Source organism: Amaranthus tricolor, chromosome 12 (assembly GCF_026212465.1).
Source record: "Amaranthus tricolor cultivar Red isolate AtriRed21 chromosome 12, ASM2621246v1, whole genome shotgun sequence".
NCBI classification, from domain to species: domain Eukaryota; kingdom Viridiplantae; phylum Streptophyta; class Magnoliopsida; order Caryophyllales; family Amaranthaceae; genus Amaranthus; species Amaranthus tricolor.
In genome coordinates this window covers 19,232,689-19,240,336 of record NC_080058.1, presented here as the reverse complement: position 1 = coordinate 19,240,336, position 7,648 = coordinate 19,232,689, and positions in this window count along the sequence as shown.

Here is a 7,648-nt window from a genome sequence, read left to right as displayed (position 1 = left end):
CCATGATCCAACTTTTGGTGCAAGACCTAGCTGGTCAGCTGTGTCGCTTTAAGGACTCAAAATATAGATATAAGCCGAACCATGATCTTGGTTCTTGTGCAAGAGCTAGCTGGTCAGGTTTTTTTACTTTAAAGACTTGAAACCTTGGTCTAAAGCCGAACAATGAGCCAGCTTTTGCTGCAAGCTAAGACCTAGCTGGTCAGGTGTTTCACTTTCAGGACTCGAAATCTTGGGTCTAAATCCGATCCGTGATCCCGCTTTTAGTGCAAGATTCTTTTAAGGGGAAAGACAGTAAGTGAACAACTAGCACCGCACATTATGACCAATGTAAAGTTTGAATTTGAAGTATTGACCCTGGGGTTTGTCGGAAAATGATAGTTCAAGAACTGACTCTAGTTTCATGTGAAAAATGAATGAAGTATTTTTTTACAATCCTTGTGGAGGAAAAAAAATAGAATGAATTTTAAACATTTCACAATTTGTTAAATTATTGTGAGAGACGGTCCCTCTAAGTGACGTATTAGATATATAGGCTAAATAACTCAATTAATACAAATTAAAATAAAATTCTTTATTTTGAGGTCGTCTTTTATGAGAAATGGAGAGTAGTTGTTAACATTTAATCATTTATTAGGTTTTGAATTTTGAATGTGGTTGGCTTAAAGTACTTGGAAACTAAAAGGAGACCCAGAAAATTCAAGGCAGGGGCCCAGTAGCATGAGACTGAAGTAGAGAATTTGAAAAAAATAAAATTGTTTAACAACTTTATTTAAAAAACAAGCTTCGTTCAAACTTTATTCTCAAAATAAGTGTTCTTGGCTCCGAAACTAGGTTGGTGTATTCTCGCTTTTACTAACAGCGAATTAAAAGAAATAGACAAAATTTTAGTCACGCCTGAAGTCGTTGTTAGTAACGACTTAGAGGTTGACTGGTCAAACCTTAATGTCGCGACTTCAGGCTTAACTAAAATTCTGACTTTTATTGACTTTTTTGTATGATTTGAACTAGTCGTTGTAAAATTGAAAAATAGCCGTTATAAAGTTGAAAATAGCTGTTATTATGTTCTATAAATAACTCTATTATTTCCCTACTTCATTGTATCCAAACTCCATCATTCTTGTTCTAGTTAATCGATTTTGAAGGTAACATAAAGTATTATATTAGTATTATTCTCAATTTATAAATGTTAATATTATTTTGAATGTTTATTTATGTTACTATATCATATGTATTCTATCGATGTCACAGGAGCATTCAAGTGAAATGAGGAAGGAGGAAGAAACTGTTGTATTTAGGAACGCATTTGATCGTTATTACTAACAGCGACTTGACCAGTTGACCAGTTAAACATTAAGTCGCTGTTATTAACAGCGAGATATGCCTTGATTAAAATTTTGACCCATTTCTTTATACTCGCTGTTAGTAACAGCGATTACATATCAAGCCTAGCTTTGGGATCAAAGACGCTTATTTTGGGAATAAAGTTTGGCCAAAGTTTATTTTTTGAATAAAGTTATTAAAAAACTTTTTTTTTTTCAAATTTTCACTGAAGCAAGTGCTAAAAAGGCAAAAATATTGGAGTCCAAATTTTTTTGATTATTAAATTAAATGTGAAATCATGAGGGAGAACAACGGATAAGATTTAAGAAAGCACGAGTCTACTATAAAGATTTTCATGTCAAGTACGGTTTATGAATTATTTAAATAAAAAATAACTAATTTTACATATAATTAAGTTATTATAACTCTTAAATTATACGGAAATTATCTATTGGTTTATTTTAAAAATTATAAAAGTATGACTATTAAATTGAAATACATCTTATTTATGTATACAAAAGATAATCATAAAATTAGGCACCAAACAATATGGAGTATAATATAAGTAATTACATAGAAATAATAGAAATTTTCAACACATAAAAAATAATTTAACTGTTCAATGTCTTTTTTGTAAAACCTGAAAATAAGTTTTCAACCTAATAACATATTTTCTATTTTAATAATTAACAAATAGCCTAATTTATTCATTTATGTATTATAAACTTCTCAAACATAGGTGATATAATTATCATTTGAAATATATTCCACAGCTATCTTATCTTAACTACTTCCTCCGTTTCGAATTACTTGCAACATTAGCAATATTGCACTACGATGTCCTCTTAGATTACCTTTTGGTGTTCTTGCCATCTTTCTTTTCTCGTTTCTTTTATTATTAGTTTTTTGTTTTGTTTTATTTTGTAGTTGGTTCTACTTATTTATTTTATTTATAGGCTTTTAATTTATCTACCAAGTGTGATGTTGATGGTTTGATCACTCAAACCAATACACAAGGTGCTGTGAGCAATACAAAAGGGTCTTTGATGTGTCATGGTGATGGTGCAACGAAGAACATGAGTGTGGTGCATTGGGAAGGCAAGGGAGAACTTGATCAATGCATAAGGGGGCACTAAAGGAGCCTTGGATTGTCCCTTAATCAAGGGAATGTACAAAGGGAAGGAAGGCAAGTCGAGGCAGCACACAACAGCAAGTAAGAAGCCTCCTGAAGGACCCGCTCGATTGGTCGAGCGAAGAGCAGCACATGATTCTAACGCATGTTCTGTTTTGTTGCACGAATTCCTTGGGCATTAAAAGTTTGGTCCTAGGGTTTTTAATATGTTATGGGCTATATAAGAGGGTGCCTAGAACATCATTAGATTAGATGAGAGTAAGGCTAATACACATTAAAGAGACTAGGTTTGAGAACCAAGAGAGTTTCTTCTTCTATGTATTAGATTGTAGGTGATATCCATTGTTGAATAGAATCAATATCTTGAGAGCTTGTTCTCAAGTTGTGTGGCTAGTCATTAGTATATTGTTGAATATATTAATTAAAGTAATCATTTGTTGAGGGAGAGGTATCATTAGATACCTCATAAACACATTGTGTTGATTGTTTGTTATTCTTTTGTTCATTTTCTGTTTTTTACTCATCTTCTAACCATTATTCTACCATTGTTGGGTCCAAGCTATTCTCTTTCAATATAGAATATACCTAAGATATTTCACAACTTAACGGCCAATTAAACATTTTTAACTCATTAACGTTACTATAGCTTTAAGTACAACATTACAATGCTAGTATGTGGAAATTTTTTTTTAAGATATGCTACCACTGACATTTTATAAAAATATATTGCTACCATACTGAATATTTCAAGATAAAATTGTTTTTGACAAACATTGTTAACATTCGAAGTTTATTAGACTATATATTAGTAATTTCATTTGATGGACTAAACTTTAATCACTAGCTTCATCCAATGGGTTATTACCTCTTAGTTACCTAAACTTTTCTATTGTAGCGGTTAGGGGTGTTCACAATCAGATATAAGATTGTTCTGGATCCAAAAATTCGGATAATTAATTTTTCGAATAATGAAAATCATAATCCGATTTCGATTCGAAAGAACTAGATATTTGAAATCCTGATATCCAATTTAATTCGAATCAAATACCGGATATCAAATTTTAAAATCTTTTTTTTTTGGGCTTTTTTTTTAAAAAATTGTCCACCTCATAAATATGTAAAAGTAACTTATTTTGAAAAATTCCTCCATTGAACATGTTATTTTTTTATTCAAAAGAATAAATATAAAATAAAAGAGTATTTTAAAATAAAACCCCTTCTCTATTTACGTCTGGGTCATTGTTCTCATCTCAACTAGGGATGACAATGGATTGACCTCGGTTCGAATTATCTATCCACCGACTTTGCTCCAGATAAAAATCAGATTATTTTTTCAGTCTACCTTCACTTAGAGTCGAATTATGCAAACTCCAACTTTGCTTTGACTCAAACTCTCAAACCTCCAACGAAGTTTGGATAATGATCAAACTTTATTTTTATCGATATTATACTAATGATTTAAAAGTATAAAAAAATTAATAGAGTAGTCTTTCAAATACAATTTAAACAAAGAATATGTCTTTTAAATTCAACTTAAAAAGAAAAGATTGTCCTACAATTACAATTAAACGAAATAGTCCTTCAAAAACAACTTAGCATAGAAAAGGCTCTAGACTAGGGATGACATTGGGTCCAACAGACTCGATTATCCAACCTTCGACTTTACCCGGATAAAACTCAAACTATGTTTTCAGTCTATCTCCACTCCGAGTTGGATTATGCACACTCCAACTTTGCTCCTACTCGGACTCTTAGATTCCGACAAAGTTCAAATTATTATCAAGCTTTACAATTATCGATATTATACTAATGATTAAAAAGCATGAAAATAACATGCTCCTACCTGAGAGGGAGGATTAAGAATATTAATATTGTTAAGAAATTGTTTAGAGAATGTTCAGGAAAGTTTAGTTGTATTGATAACGTTAGAGAATGTTTAGGAATCTCTAAGCTGTACATATTTAGTATGCAATCATCTTTTGCTCATTCACCATAATTTGCTTAGTTCCGGTTAAATATAGAGAGCATGAAGCCTATGTATTATAGGAGAGTAGCAATACACAGACAGTGTCGATCCACCATTGTTGCAATTTGTTAAATCTTAAATAGATGTAATCAATAATAAAAGGTTAGATTTGCATAAATCGAACATCAGCAAACCGGAGAAATGACAAGACAAACCAAAAATTCATCAAACAGAGAGAAAGAAGAGTTTCGATTTGGCTTGCAATAATCTTAGTCCTTAGATCTTAGTTTTTACCTTTGATTCGTACAAAATTAGGAAGAAAATCTAATTTGAAACCCTAGAATTATTAAAAAGAGGGGACGAATCAAGAGGAGAGAGAAGAGCGTAAAGTTTAGAAAGGCAGCAGAAACATTTACTGTATAATGTTTATAATAACCCTAAATATGCTCTCCAACCGAAAAAGGGTCCATAGGTCGGGTCTACCCAAACAAAGACCCTTATAATATTTTTTGGACCCGAACTCAGACCCAAATGGTTAGGGTCAAAAATAATATACCTTTATCTCTTAAAAAAAGATAAGACCAATAGAATATCTTGAACCTTTGCCCATCTCTAATTTTGATGACTAAGCAATACAATGGTGTAAATAGAAATAAGATATTTAAACTAACTTACATTTGCATACTTGCCTACTTTCATTTTCAACTAGGCTCAAGTAATGAATCAGTGCATCAATCATTGCAATGAAAAGTCAGATCAAAATCATGGATATAAATGAGGGCTTGAATATTACCCATCTATACCCTCATTTTGCACAATCGGAAATGAAAGAGAATGAAATGAATTAAATAGCGTGTACTAATTTTTTGTCCTTTTGTGATTTGATTGGAGCAAATTAAAATCAAAGATAGGGCAGACTAATAAAATACCAACGTCAACATAAATGTTTAAATAAAAAGCTGTAATATTAATTTTGTAGCGAAAATGAAGCTTCTGAACATTTGGGAGTAGTGTAAAGCTAAAAACAGGCATTAGCAGAAAAGGGATAATGAGGGCTTCAAGCCTGCAGAAAGGGAAGTACATCCATAGAGTCACAGATGAATTAGTTGTGCACTTCATAAGCTAGTCCGCCAAATTACGCATGTAACTAAACAACAAATATTTAAGACACTAATAGAAATTAGAAATAAGCACGGACACAAGTGCAAGTGCAACCTTAAGAGCACAGAAAAATCAAAATAAGGGCATTAAATTACAGGCGAAAAATTCAAGTTCCCAACAGCCCTGACCCTGAAATCTTAAAATAAACTGCGAGGCCAAGGAGCGTTATCAAGCTAGGCCAAGCGACCTTTCTGATTCCTAGGGCTATGTATACTAATACCAATAACTCATAAGTATCATGTAATTACCACCAGACAATAAAGCTAATGTATACTACTTCAGGATAAAACCAGATGTTCTTGGTCACTGGCTAAGCAACCAAGTTCAGGAAATCAAATGTATTACTGTAAAAATGAGACACAACTAGTAATATGACTAATTTAGCTTTAAGAATCTATGCATAGCAAACACAGCCAAAGGGAAGAATCACACTAATCCAAAAGCCAAATAAAAATACCTACTCGAAACTTACCACCTTCCCTTGTTTGAAGCTTTAAGAATCTATGCATAGCATTATAGCTTTTGTGTCCAACTGCTTCTAATCACACTCACTTACACTTTGTTTGATAGAAGGAATTAAAAGGACATGATAGAGAGGGGTTTGAAAGTATACAATTTCCTTCGATTATAAATTTGAAGGGGAGGCAGGGATTTGAAAGGAAAGGATTTGAAGGGATTAGTTCCCTTAACTTTGGTAATGACAAAATCTCTCCATTATGTGGAAGAATTTGGAGGAAAATAGGTTCTCTCTTCCTTTTCCTCTTAAATAAACAAGAGAAACTATGCTTATCATTCTCTCCCCTTCCTTTCCCTTCCCTTTCTTTTTTCTTTCCCTCCAAAATTCTTATCCAAACTTAGTGTTAACTTTGTAAGTCTAACCCAACCTATCTAGATAAAAAGTCTCCTTTTCAAGATCTTACAAACCAAGAACCTCAAGAGGAAATTTCATTTACTTTGAAAGCTAGAAAAAGTAAAAGCAAACTTCCAAGAATGTAGCTCTTCGTCAAAGGGTGAATACCATATGTGTGTACGAGACATGGCAAAATGACCAACACTTTCTTCTACCAGTTTTTTATGGGGAAATCCACCTTTTTTTTTTCAAATTTACCACACATCCACATTCCACACCTATTCTTTTTTGGAGGGGGAAGGGACTTTCTATGTAACAAACTTAAAGAAAATGTTTGTGTGAAATTTTCAAGAACTACCTCCCTAAAAGGTTTAATCTTGATGGAGGTAAGTTTTATTGCATCTAATTCTAAACCCCAACATACACTCAACGCAGAAGGACACATCCTTTAGAGGGGGAGTTCCAAAGCCTATGGGCCTACACATAGTGGGAAACGTTCTTAAAAATAGCAGTCCCAAACCGCACCCAACGGGATGGAAAGTGTTGGTTATTTTTGGAAAAGCCTTTTATCTTTCATTGATATCATGCCAATAGAAACCTATGCTTCACTTTTCTATAATGCCTCCAATAAATCGATATGGTTGAACCATAAGCTACCTGCTAGGTTGCTGTAACTTAGAACCAAGAAAACTTGACATATATTTCAATTACTCAAATCCATACTTTCTTCCCCTCATAAGTCAAAACAAAAGGAGAGAAAAGGGCACTATACAGAAATCACAAACTTGACTTTAGTGTTTTACATTAGTGTCACATGATTTGTTCAATTGCCCTAAGAATCATGTATGGATTCGATTGTCCCCAAACAAGTTTTGTTCGCGACTTTGCGTGCACATTTTCTATGGTAGGCGATTTGAATCGACCTGAAAGTGTGAGATGCACTTTTTCTCTTACAAAGCAAAAAGACTTACTAGCAGATTCTTAAAGATTGGCTATTCAAGATTTTCCAATGAAGTTCCACCAATAAAAGAGGTGAAGCCTGGTTTTTAAAATATGGAATAAAGCTTTTTCTTTCTCGAAATGAGAAGACAAAGATCTAAAACTTTTTAGTCGTGTTTTGTGTGTTCATGTGAGTTATGTACTTTGTTCTTTATTAATGCTCCAAACATCTCATCAAGTACAAGAGAACCCCGAGAAAACTGCTGAGCAAATTATTTGT